The sequence below is a fragment of the Xenopus laevis genome, chromosome 5L (genome assembly GCF_017654675.1).
Source record: "Xenopus laevis strain J_2021 chromosome 5L, Xenopus_laevis_v10.1, whole genome shotgun sequence".
Lineage (NCBI taxonomy): Eukaryota > Metazoa > Chordata > Amphibia > Anura > Pipidae > Xenopus > Xenopus laevis.
In genome coordinates, this window is record NC_054379.1 from 67,642,903 (window position 1) to 67,657,553 (window position 14,651).

The following is a 14,651-nucleotide window of genomic DNA, read 5'->3' on the forward strand; positions in this document are numbered from 1 at the left end:
TCTCCACAATAAACGAAGTTCTGACCATTAGGGGCTAAGATTGCTAACCAATGGATCCTTCTATTTAGGATGGATTTCTATTATGCTCTTATTTATAATATGATACATTTTTCTCATGATATATATATACTATTTCTTGGCAATAAATGTGAGGTTCAGTGTTATAAGTACCATACAGCAGAACCATGGCCATGGGGCCAAGGGGAGAGAGAATCACCTGACCTGATAAAAAGTCCACTTTCCACTGCCACCCATCATCCTTTTTATGTCTTTCCTGCCACATCTCCCAGTTCCGTTCATCTGTGCCACAACTGAGCATGTTCAGGGTGGTGACTTCGGATTCAGGTCATCAACGGAGAGCCACATTACAACTCCATATTTCACTTTGTAGTTCTATAGAGATTTATGAATTACAATTGGTCACCTTATTTTCCTGTGTACATGTAAATGTTTTCTTTGCAAGGTGTTACATTTGTGAATATTTTCTTTATTGTGATAAATAAATAATATCGCAAATGATTTTGTAAATGAGAAAAACTGTTCTTTTTATTCCATCTGTAACCATGGTTACCACTCAAAATAATCCTTTGTAAATCTGCTCCTGTATCTTTTAGCTTGTAGGGATTGAAATCCCCACATTACTTACATTACTCACACTCTGCTCTTATTTTATAGATACAACAAATGCATATTTATGCTCTTTCAGGTCTGAAAGTAATTACATTCACAGCTGGAAGTAAGTTACTTAGAGGAAATTCAAATGGTTTTAAGAAATGATCAGTTGCATAGTTGGTTATGGTTGAAATGGTTGAAAAAAATTTAATTGCACTCTAGCTATTTGCTCAATGCGATTTTTTGTAAAGTAAAATTCTTTCAATTCAATCGGACACATTCTACAAATAGATCATATTGCATAGGAAATACAAGACCAATGACATCTGTAGGATAATCCTTTAAAATTTATAGGGGTGGTTCACCTTTATGTTAAAGGACAAGGAAAGGCAAAAAAAATAAAATCCCATTTTTACTTTCTTTAATGAAAAAGAAACCTATCTCCAGTAGGAAGTGACGTTACACAGGAAACACAGGAAGAGCCACGAGGGGGATACACACGCCGGCAGTTCCCCTAGATCGAGAGTGCAACCCGTGCAAATATCTTTTCCTATGTGCGCTCATTCTTCACACTAAATGTAAGTGCAAATTTTTTTAAACTTTTTTATACTTTTTAATAAATGGTGTTACACTATCCAGGCTTTATATATCTCTATGGGAAAATATAACCTGGACATTGGGTGTTGGTGTGATATTGAAACATATTGCGCTATTTTGTTCTGTTTCTTTCTCTGTTGCCGTTGGCGCTGATCTGCATATACATTTTTGGATACTTTTTTTGTGCATCTGAGAGACTGTGGGAAAATAGGCAAGAGAAAGTGATTTTAAAGGACTTTTTTCATTTTTCTTAATTATTCTCTATCTCCAATATATATATTTAATTAAAAAATGTGTACCGTTTTTATAAGAAACCTGACTGTATGCAGTGAAATTCTCCCTTCATTTACTGCTGTGGATAGGAATTGTCAGATGATCCCTAACTGCTGGGCAGGGAAACAATCATACTTATGAACAGCAGGGGGAGCCCCCGCTTACTTTTCAGCCGTGCAGAACTCCAGCAGCTTTGCTTCCCTGTAAAGCAGTCGGCGACTGTGTAGGTTTGTGTTGGATTCTATTTTTGCCTTTAAATCCCCTTTACTGTTTCCAACTCCAGCTGCAGGGACTATTCTACTCACTCCTAAATGTAATCCCACTCACTCATATGCATAATATCACTCACTCGTGCATAATCCCAATCACTCATAAACATAATCGCACTCATGCATAATCCCATGCCTACTCATAATCCCACTCATGCATGTGCATAATCCCACTCATACATGTAATCCCACTCACCCATACATGTAATCCCACACGCATACATGTATCAAACTCACTCATACATGAGGGATTATGAGTGGGATTATGCACAAGTGAGCATGATTATGCATGAGTGAGTAGGATTATGACAGATTATGCATGAGTGATCAGGATTATGCATGAGTGAGCGGGATTATGCACGAGTGATCAGGATTATGCATGAGTGAGCAGGATTATGCATGAGTGAGTGGTATTATGCACGAGTGAGTGGGATTATGCATGAGTGAGTGGGATTATGACATATTATTCTTGAGTGAGTGGGATTATGCATGAGTGAGTGGGATTATGACATATTATTCTTGAGTGAGTGGGATTATGCATGAGTGGGCAGTATTATGCATGAGTGAGTGGGATTATGCATAAGTGAGCAGGATTATGCATGAGTGAGTGGGATTATGACATATTATGCATGAGTGAATGGGATTATGCATGAGTGAGCAGGATTATGCATGCATGATTGGGATTATGACAGATTATACATGCATGAGTGGGATTGTGCATGAGTGAGCAGGATTATGCATGAGTGAGTGGGTTTATGACAGATTATGCATGAATGAGCAGGATTATGCACAAGTGAGCGTGATTATGCATGCGTGAGTGGGATTATGCATGAATGAGTGGGATACAGCCTTACTGTTAACAACCAGAGTGGCAGTTATACAAAGATTTTAAAGAGGTCATTCACTGATTAAATTTTCATGGGGGAGTTTACATGTCCTTTAAAGGGGACATTTTGCATAACCTTCATATTCAGATATATGATTAATCTTTCCTTAAACAATGTAATGATGCAGAAAAAAAAAACGTTTTGAATGCATTTTACCTGCTAAAAGTGTCATTACATCAGAGCTCAGGGCCGGAACTAGGGGTAGGCAGAGTAGGCACGTGCCTAGGGCGCAAAGCTGGGGGGCGCCAGGCACGTACCTGCTCTGACGCCTACCCCATTGTCTGGTCCTGTCTTTCGCCGACTGCCACGGATAATTTCTTGTAATTGCGCTTCTGCACATGCGCGTTCGAGCGCAGTTTCGCGCCTTGCGCACCCAAGCGTGCAATCAGCCGGCGACGTGCCCAGCCAGGTTGCCTAGGGCGCCTGGCTGGGTTGGCCCGGCTCTGTCCGAGCTGCATTGAGAACCTCTCAGGTCAGAAGCTTGGCTGAAATGAGGTGTGGGAGTGTCTGTTCATTCTCTCACAGCAAATGGTAACAACACTGACTGACAGGCTGAACTCTGCTGTAGCTTGGAAAACCACTCCCATCTCCCTGCCTGTGTGTCTGTTTCTAGTCTGCAGATAGCTGTCCTATGCTGCTGCCTGATTTTTCTATTTGGATTTGTGGATTCTGGCTCACTTACAAAGTTATACTATTTGTTTTATGTATTCTTAGCCATATTAACCTTATCATCCATATCATATTTCATTTTGTCACATAAATCTTTTCCAAATGAAATCCCAAGGACAGAGTAAAATGCCTCTACATTAATTCAATCTGTGTGTATGGCAAAGTATAATGACTACCTTTAGATCTAAATATAGAAAACCAGATACTTTCGGAAAGTACACATTGCCACAAATCTAAATTGGGTATGCATGTCTTTTTACTACAAAGTACCAAGCCACAAACCATTCCTAAATTTTGTGATTTTGGTGACATTTCCAAAAATCACCTTAAAATTTCCACCCTGCAGCATCTTATTACCCAAATACTTTTAGGTATCAAGATAAATCACCCCAAATATGAAAGCCTAGGGTCCTCTGAACAGTTTGATGCCCAATATGTAGAGGGTACCCAAGCACGTGGCATACAGGAGCCCCAAAAGGAAGACCCCCAAATAGTCTGTCATTTCAGGTACTACAAAATCAACACATTTACATCGTTTTGAGGGGGGCAAAGGTAGAAAAAAGTAAGTTCACCCCAGAAAACCATAAATTTTCGGAAAGTACACATTCCCACGAATCTAAATTGGGTATGCATGTCTTTGTACTCCAAAGTACCATTCATCACCTGATGACTGAAAAATCGGTTGTTTGATTGTTATGATGCATACACACTCACACATTCACGTGAACACTCACACACTTGCACACTCACACATACAAACTCACACACTTGCACACATACCCACTCACACATACAAACTCACTTCCACACATACCCACTCACACATACACACTTGCACACATACCCACTCACACATACACACTTGCACACATACCCACTCACACACATACACACTTGCACACATACCCACTCACACACTTGCATACATACCCACTCACACACTTGCACACATACCCACTTGCACACATACCCACTCACACACTTGCAGACATACCCACTTGCACACATACCCATTCACACATACACACTTGCACACATACCCACTCACATTTACACACTCACACATACCCACTTGCACACATACCCACTCACACATACACACTTGTACACATACCCACTTTCACACATACCCACTTGCACATACCCACTCACACATACCCACTTGCACACATACCCACTTGCACATACCCGCTTGCACACATACCCGCCTGCACACATACCCACTCACACATACCCACTTGCACACATACCCACTGCACATAAACCACTTGCACACATACCCACTCGCACATACCCACTCACAAATACCCACTTGCACACATAGCCACTCACACACTTACACACATACCCACTCACACATACCCACTTGCACACATACCCACTCACACATACCCACTCACACACTTGCACACATACCCACTCACACACATACACACTTGCACACATACCCACTCGCACATACCCACTCACATATACCCACTTGCACACATACCCACTCACACACTTACACACATACCCACTCACACATACCCACTTGCACACATACCCACTTGCACACATACCCACTCACACATACACACTTGCACACATACACACATACCCACTTGCACACATACCCGCTTGCACACATACCCACTCACACATACCCACTTGCACACATACACACTTGCACACATACCCACTCACATACACACTTGCACACATAGGGGCAAATTCACTAACGCGCGAAGCGCCGAACGCTAGCGTTAATTCGCGAGCGTTGGGCATTTTCGCTACTGCGCAAATTCACTAACGAACGCTGGCGTAGTTTCGCTAGTGTTACTTCGCAACCTTACGACAGGCGAATCTTCGCTAGTGACGAAACTACGCAAATTCACTAACTTGCGCAGTGTAGCGAACGCTACCTTTTACGCTAGACTTCCTTCGCCACCTCAGATCTGGCGAAGCGCAATAGAGTAGATAGGGATTGTTTAAAAAAAAGTCAAAATTTTTTCTAAGTCCCAAAGAACGCTGGCGTGTTTTCTACATGATGGCTGATAGGCTGAAAAAGATCGAAAATTTTTTGGGGCTCCCCTTCCTCCCCCCTACATTTCCTGACTCATGGCAACTTACCTAGACAGTGGGCACATGTGTAGGGCAAAATAAAATTTTTATTTGCAGATTTGAAGGTTTTCTAGGCATTTGTAGTGCATACGTGTTCCTCCATTGAAATTTGAATTTCGCGCCGTATGCAAATTTGCCTTCGCTAGCGCAACTTCGCTTTATATAGCGAAACAACGCTAGCGCAACTTCGCAACCTTACGCTACCCCTGTGCGCAACTTCGGATTTTAGTGAATTTGCGGAGCCCTGGCGAAAATTCGCCTGGCGAAGTGCGGCGAAGTTGCGCCTGGCGCAACTTCGCATCTTAGTGAATTTGCCCCATACCCGCTCACACATACACACTTGCACACATACACACATACCCACTTGCACACATACCCGCTTGCACACATACCCGCTTGCACATACCCGCTTGCACACATACCCACTGCACATACCCACTTGCACACATACCCACTCGCACATACCCACTCACACATACCCACTTGCACACATACCCACTTGCACACATGCCCACTCACATACACACTTGCACACATACCCGTTTACACATACACACTTGCACACATACACACATACCCACTTGCACACATACCCGCTTGCACACATACCCACTTGCACACATACCCACTTGCACACATACCCACTCACACATACCCACTTGCACACATACACACTTGCACACATACACACTCACACTTGCACACATACCCTCTTGCACACATACCCGCTTGCATACATACCCACTCATACATACCCAGTCACACATACCCACTTGCACACATACCCACTTACACATACCCACTTGCACACATAACCACTCACACATACACACTTGCACACATACCCACTTGCACATACCCACTTGCACACATACCCACTTGCACACATACCCACTTGCACACATACCCACTTGCACACATACACACTTGCACACATACCCACTTGCACACATACCTACTCACACATACCCACTTGCACACATACCCACTTACACACATACCCACTTGCACACATACCCACTCACACATACCCACTTGCACACATACCCACTCGCACATACCCACTCACACATGCACACACATAATACGAGGCACAAGGGCTGCCCAGGTGCAGTAACCAGTATATTGCTATAGGGGATAAGACATTCAGCAAACACTCAGTACATTGAATTTTTATGTTTATTAATTGCGATATATGTGGTCCCATGCCCAGTCGAGGCTGCTGCTGCCTTACAGGAGGGATACATAGGCACATAGTTTGGGAGTGGGCAGTGTCCTGTGAGGAAAGCCTCTGTTTACCCACTCACACATACCCACTTGCACACATACCCTCTCACACATACCCACTTGCACACATACCCACTCACACATAGACACTTGTACACATACCCACTTGCACATACCCACTCACACATACACACTTGCACACATACCCACTTGCACATACCCGCTTGCACACATACCCACTCACACACTTGCACACATACCCACTCACACATATCCACTCACACATACCACTTGCACACTTACCCACTCACACATACACATTTGTACACATACCCACTTGCACATACCCCTCACACATACCCACTTGCACACATACCCACTCACACATACCCACTCATACATGCACACATACCCACTTGCACACATACCTGCTTGCACACATACCCACTCACACATACACACATACACACTTGCACACATACACACATACCCACTTGCACACATACCCACTCACACATACACACTTGCACACATACCCACTCACACATACCTACTTGCACACATACCCACTCACACATATACACTTGCACACATACCCACTCACACATACACACTTGAACACATACCCACTCACACATACACACATACCTACTTGCACACATACCCACATGCACATACCCACTTGCACACATACCCGCTTGCATACATACCCACTCACACATACCCACTTGCACACATACCCACTCACACATACACACTTGCACACATACCTACTTGCACATACCCACTTGCACACATACCTACTCACACATACCCACTTGCACACATACCCACTCACGCATACCCACTTGCACACATACCCACTTGCACACACACAATACGAGGCACAAGGACTGCCCAGGTGCAGTAACCAGTATATTGCTATAGATAGAGGATAAGACGTTCAGCAAACGCTCAGCACATTGAATTTTTATGTTTATTAATTGCGATATAGGGGGTCCCTTGCCCAGTTGAGGCTGCTGCTGCCTTACAGGAGGGATACATAGGCACATAGATGGGGAGTGGGAAGTGTCCTGTGAGGAAAGCCTCTGTTTCCCAGCTAATTGGAGGAAGTGAGGGAAGTTGAAAAAAGCAGAGAGTGAGGAGGTGCTGCTGGGCTTGTGCTAGTCCCCTCTCTCTCACTTTGATCTATTTTTATTCCAGAGTCTTCTTGGCGACAGCCGTTTAGGAGCTGTCACAGTTGCTGATTTTCCCCATGTGACACAGAGCGCACAAGTAGAGCCTCCTGAGCCGGCATTTCTGCAGCCAATGCAATGCTGGGTTGACAATGTGACCTGTGACAGCTGTCACAGCAGGGCTCCTGAGAAAAACAATTGCTGCAGTCGCAGACCCCGTGAGCGCTGCTGTTATTTGCGGGAATGGAGGAGCAGCGCATCAGCACGGCTGCCCGCATATAATCCGTGCTCTATGGGAATGTCCTGCTCCAGAACTTGCCCCAGTCTCCCTGTAACTTGTCCCTTCACTCACACTTGCAGGCAGGGTAGTAGGCGGAGTCGGCACTCTGGATAGTATTCAGTATGCGCGCAACAGACCTCCTCCTGTCTTCAGCTCCTGTTGCTGTCTGCTCATGCGCAGGAGAAGCTGCACAGGAACGAGCACAAACTGCCCTGAGAAGGACCCCAGCATGATTGACAGGGCGCCGAGATTAGCTTGATAAACAGCGCCTCCCCCTATACACACCCAATCCTTCTCAGTGGCTGCTGCTTGCAGAGAAAAAGCCAGCGAAAGAAAGAGATGGCCGATTGGCCAGACAATTATTCTACTCACATTTTAGAAGATTTTTAAGGCGTATCGAATCTCCACTTGGGGAAAATTACTATGCGTGTTATTAGCCAGTCAGACTGGGGAGAACACAGGGCGTCTCCATGGCAACAAAGTTGTTTAAGAGGCAGGGAAAGACACCTTGCCCACACAAAGGCTCTGACGAAGTCCCAAGGAGACGAAACGCGTAAGGCAAGGGCAGTGACGTCATCTCCAGGCGCCTAGGGGAGCTACAGCGGGTGGAAGCAACACGGGTCGGAGCTGACACCAGGCTAATAACACGCATAGTAATTTTCCCCAAGTTGAGATTCGATACGCCTTAAAAATCTTCTAAAATGTGAGTGGAATAATTGTTTTTATTTACATGTTAATAAAAAGGTTTTGCACTACCTTCTGCGCTCTATATTTTCCGACAGCACGGAACAGCCACAGAGCAGACTACCCTGGTTATATTTGAATGCCTAAAAGTCTTAAAACGTTTGTAAGTACCCAACTTATAAGTAAGACACGTGGTGGAAGTAACAAGTAATCAAGCACCTTAAAGTAGAATTTTGGGAGAGTGTGGAACTACAACTACCAACAACCCGCAACACTTAGATTCTCTTTATGCTGCATTCTTATTTCTCCTCGCTTGTAGCGCTGACTCATACAGACTGTTATATTGTGATTGCCACCCGAGGAGAAAATGTGATAAACCAAAAGGAGAATTCTGGGAACTGTAGTTTTACCACATTGTGTATATGCCTAACTACCAGTTTATTCAGAGGAAGGTAAATTGTAAAAAATGCGAACAACCCTAATTTAGCCAACCTTTTGTGCATATACTAGATGGAGCCTAACCAGTGGTTCCCCCCTTTAATAGAGGACAATACTTTGCTACTCCTTTCTGCTTCTGACTTTTATTGCTAACTACAGCTATGTTTATTATTTACATTCCTCCAGGTTCTTCACCATCAAAAATGTATCTAACCTAATCCCATTTAGGAAATAATTTGCTTGCATATTTTTGTATCTCAAACGCATAAACTTACATTTATCAACACTGAATCTTGTCTGCCACTTAGCTGCCCAGTCTACCAGTTAACCCATATATCTTTGCAATATGCATCATCCTGGATGGAATTAATTGTCCTGCATAATTTTGTGTCATCAGCAAACATACTTTCAAAAAGCTTGCCCACAATTTACAGGACTGTGATTGAAAAGTTGAGAATATTTAAACATTGGAATTATTATATGGTACCAGTCCACAATTGAGCTCATGTCAAAAAGGAAAAGGGGGTATATGTTCACTTTAATTGTGCATCCAACAATCAGTGATGTTGTTCATTGGAACATGTTCAGGTTTTAATGAAAGTTTTCCCACATCTAGTAACTCATAGCAATCACTGTGTTTTCAAATAGCACACGTGTAAATGGTACCAAACTTTTTTTGTTCCCCCAACTGTCTCTAATAACCAAGACCACCAATTATTTTCCTACCAATGATATATTAATATCTAAACAATTGATGCATGCAGGACAGAAATTATCTACAAAAAACATAATTAGGAAATTATATTAATACTAATACTTAATTTTACTAAACCTCCAAAGAAAGTAACATCAGCCCCAAAATTATCTGTTTTACTAAAAGTTCTAGAAGAAATTTATAAAATTTATAAAGCAGAGTCTTCTCATTTTAATGCTAACTTATTCATTCAAATTAAATAGTCCACACCCCAAACCCTGTCACTTTGACTGAATGCTACCCCTTTTATGGTAGTCCAGGCCCTCGCATCTACTGGGTCCCTGATAGGAATCCTTCCTGTATAAAAGAACTTGTTCTTGTGCTTTTCTACGGATGTTTAATTATTGAAGGCTTATCACTTTATATTTTACATTATATTAATACATTCACATAAACTTTTTATTCATACATTCTTGATCCAATACCTCAGTGTAATAATCTTTATTCTTTATATACTGATGGAAGCAGAATTTTCACAACAGTGTCAAACACAAATGAACAAAGAGAACTTTCATCATCACTTTATGAAGTTCAAAAGAAAACAGCAACGATATGAGCTTTTTTTCTTCATAAAAGACATTACCTTTGCCTTATACAAATGCAATCAGTCAAGCATTCTGAAATAACAAGCATTTCCCATAAATTACTGCCAAATTATTTAGCCACTTTTTGTTTTACTTCCTGTTGAGCAGCAGGACTTGGCATGTTCCTCTCTATGAATGTACCAACAGCTTAAAACAGCTTAAAACAACACTTCAGGAATGACATTTGCCTCCTATTTAAATCTTAAAAGTTAAAGGTATAATTTATTACATATTTAGAATCATTTAATTGCTTTAGGAAAATGCTTGTTGTCACAAATTCTGGGACCTATTATCCTGAATGCACGGGTCTTGGGGTTTCCAGATAATGGATCTTTCTGTAATTTGGATCTCCATACCTTAAATCTACCAGAAAATCATGTAAACATTAAATAAACCCAATAGGCTTTTTCTTTTCCAATAAGGATTAATACATTCTCTTCTATTCCAACGTTGCATATATGTTTTACATTATATAATGGCTGTTACCAAGTACTCTTCAAAGGGGTTTTTCACCCATACATTAACTTTTAGCATGATTCAGATAGTGATATGCTGAGACAATTTGCAATTGGTTTTGATTTTTTATTATTTGTGGCTTTTGACTTATTTAGCTTTTTATTCAGCAACTCTCCAGTTTGAGATTTCAGCTATCTGGTTGCTAGGATCCAAATACTCCTAGCAACCATGCACTGATTTAAATGAGAGACTGGAATAGGAATAGGAGATGGCCAGAATAAAGAGACGAGTAAGAAAAAGTAGCAGTAACAATATATTTGTAGCCTTTCAGATCATTTGTTGTTTAAATGGAGAATAAGATGAAAACTCCAGCACACGAATGCTTAAGGGTTCAAAACCCGTGTTTATTGTCAATGCCAAACAGGAAACAACGTTTCGGGGGCGTACCCCTTCGTCAGGTGAGTTGTGCAGATCCCACCTCCACCTTAAATAGAGGGCAAACCAGTATAGGTATGTCCTTCAATCCCAAATCAAAGGTTAACCCATAATTAACCACATAGTATCAATATCAAAAAACGAACATATCAATGTACAGATTAAATTAGCAGAAATATCAATCCACATTTACGATCAGAAAAATATTAAACAATGTATTTGGTCAAAAAGCAGTCAAAAAATGTCCATATTAATCATTGGAAAATATCCATATCTGTATACACAATGAAAAAAGAAAAATGTCCAGGAAAGCAAAGTTCAGTAACAACATAAAGTGTACAAAAAACTCTATAAATACGGCTAGATAAGGAAGGATTAGATATTACCTTTCCTTAGATACTTTGTATCGAAACAATAATCAACTTAGGAGAATCTGTAAGAAAACAGGAAGTGAATTAGCAACAAACGTATTTAGCAACATTATAAATAGTTATAAAAAGCAGGCCAGACTGAACTCCTCGTTTAACCCTCTAGGAACCTGTGTCTGCAATAACCAGATCCAGAATGTTTCACGTTGTGCCAATTTTTGTTTAAGGATGTGATCAGGTGCCTTAACTCTTTCTAAGATCTGCCACCTTAGTTGGGACACTCGGTGACCTTTTTCAAAAAAATGTTTATAGAGGAACGTTTCAAATTTTCTCTTTTTCTCACCTATCTCTCTGATAGGTTCCTTCTGTGGTTCATAATTCCTGATGGCCGCCTTGTGTTCATTCAACCGTATCTGCTTGTTTGGCCAATGTATGCCAAGCCGCATGGGCATTTTAGACAATATATTACCCCCTGAGAATTGCAGGTGTGGAAACCCTTAATGTTATGTTTTGTGCCGCTCAAGGGGTGTACCACGTAATCGCCCTTGATAATGCCGGTACAATGCCCGCAATTGAGGCAGGGATAGGTACCCACCTTAGATGTATTTTGTACAGGGGTAGATGTATCTTTCTTCTTGATAATGTCACCCACATTCCTACCACGTTTATATGAAAAAACTGGGGGTAGGCTGAATAACTTGCCAAATTTAACATCATTTTTGAGACACTTCCAATGTTTTAAGATGGTTTTTCTTATATACTTAGAGTTAGTATCGTAGGTAGAAATGAATGGTACACGTTTGTCCCTATCCTGTGTTCTTTTCTGTTTTACCAATAAGCTAGCTCGTGGTATCTTACCCACTTCCTCCCGTATTTTTAATAAGTTATCCTTATCATAACCTTTTGTTGTGAATTTCCCAATCATTTTGTCAGACTCATGTATGTACAATTCATCATCAGATGTAATTCTCCTTACCCTCATTAACTGGCTCTTTGGGAGACCATTAAAAAGGCCCGGGGCGTGAAAACTGGTTGGACTTAAAAGATTATTACGGTCTGTTGGTTTGGTAAAAACTGATGTTAAAAAACCATTGTCTGATCGGTGGATATCGACATCCAAAAAGTGTATATTGTTAGGGTGATATTCCAAAGTAAATTTCAAAGATCCGTGTACACTGTTCAAATAAACAAGAAACTCCAACAGTTTCTCGTCTCCACCTTTCCAAAGAAAAAAGGTATCGTCCACATAACGCCAATAAGATACAATATGTGGGGAAAATTCTGGATTGGAAAAAATATATGTGTTTTCAAAAAAATCCATAAAAATGTTAGCGTATGCTGGTGACATATTAGCACCCATAGCGCAACCTTGTGTTTGCAGAAAAAACTTCTTCTGGAAAGAAAAGTGATTTTTGGTTAATACCAACTCCAATAAAGAACATATAAAAGTGATTTGGTGTGTAGGTGTTTTGGTAAAACTCAGATATGAACGCACACATTCAACACCCTCATTGTGTGGGATAGACGTAAAAAGATCACACACATCCAGGGAACACAAAAGAAAATCCTCTGTAGGTATAGTTATTTCACCCAACCGCAGCAAGAATTCCCGTGTCTTGTACACAGTATTTCAAAGTTGGAATAATTTCCTGCAATGCAATATCAATATAAATTGCTAGGGGTTGTAACACAGAACCCACATTGCTGACTATTGGGCGCCCAGGTGGTTTGTTAAGGGACTTATGAATTTTTGGTAAAAAGTAGATTTGTGGAATCTTAGCCTCATTGCGAAATAGCAACTCATATGTTTCATCAGTGATAATTCCCTCCATAACTGCAGAATATAGGAAGATCTTAATTTCATCCCTTAGACGGATTGAAGGATCAAAATCAATCTTTTTATAATGAGATTCATTATTTAACTGGCGGAGTGCTTCGCTAGTATAATCACATTCATTCAAGATTACAACTCCTCCTCCCTTATCAGCTCTACAGATTACAATAGACTCATTTTCCTGAAGACTACTTAATGCTTTTTTCTCAGCCATGGTAATGTTAAGTTTAACCTTACTACCCTTACTGTTAAACAGATACTTCTCAACCTCCATTCTTACAAGGAATTCAAAGGCATCGAGTGAGGGGTAGTTGCCAGGGGGAACAAAAGTACTTCTTTGTTGCAGTTTACATGCCAACTTCGAATTAACATTTTCAATTCTAACATTTTCTTCTTTGTTAGAAAAATATGCCTTTAACTTAAGTGAGCGCATGAATTTATAAAAATCAATAGTAAAGTCAAATGGTGCGTTGACATGAACAGGAACAAAATTAAGTCCCTTATTGAGGACTGTTAATTCAGCCTCAGACAGTTCGTAAGAAGATAAATTAAAGACATTATTCACCTTAATTTCTGTTGTCTCGTGGTGACAGGTTGATGTTTTTGTTTTTTTGCCCCTCCTGGTTCTTTTGTAGTGCCTTGGCGTTGGCCTAAAAAAGCCGGTGAAGCCTGTGTGGAAGTGCCAGAGATAGATTCCGAGTCTGAGGACTGCTGTGAGGATCCATCCGACTCCCGAACTTGCCTTGGCTGTTTTGGCTGCTTTGTGTTTTGGCTCCTCCTTATTGTTTTCCAGGTATAGACTTCTCCCCTCTCGTAGTCCCTTGTATCTCTCCTGAACTTTCTTAACTTCGTTTGTAGTATCTCCTGCTGAAGCGCATCTATTTTTGCCTGCAGTTCCGTCAGGGTAGTGCTGCAATCGGCTGTGGAAGCGATGGCTTTGAATTCCTCCTCCACCGTGTGTATCTGCTGGCGTGTCTCCCGTAGGCCGTTCTGCAATTGCTGTACG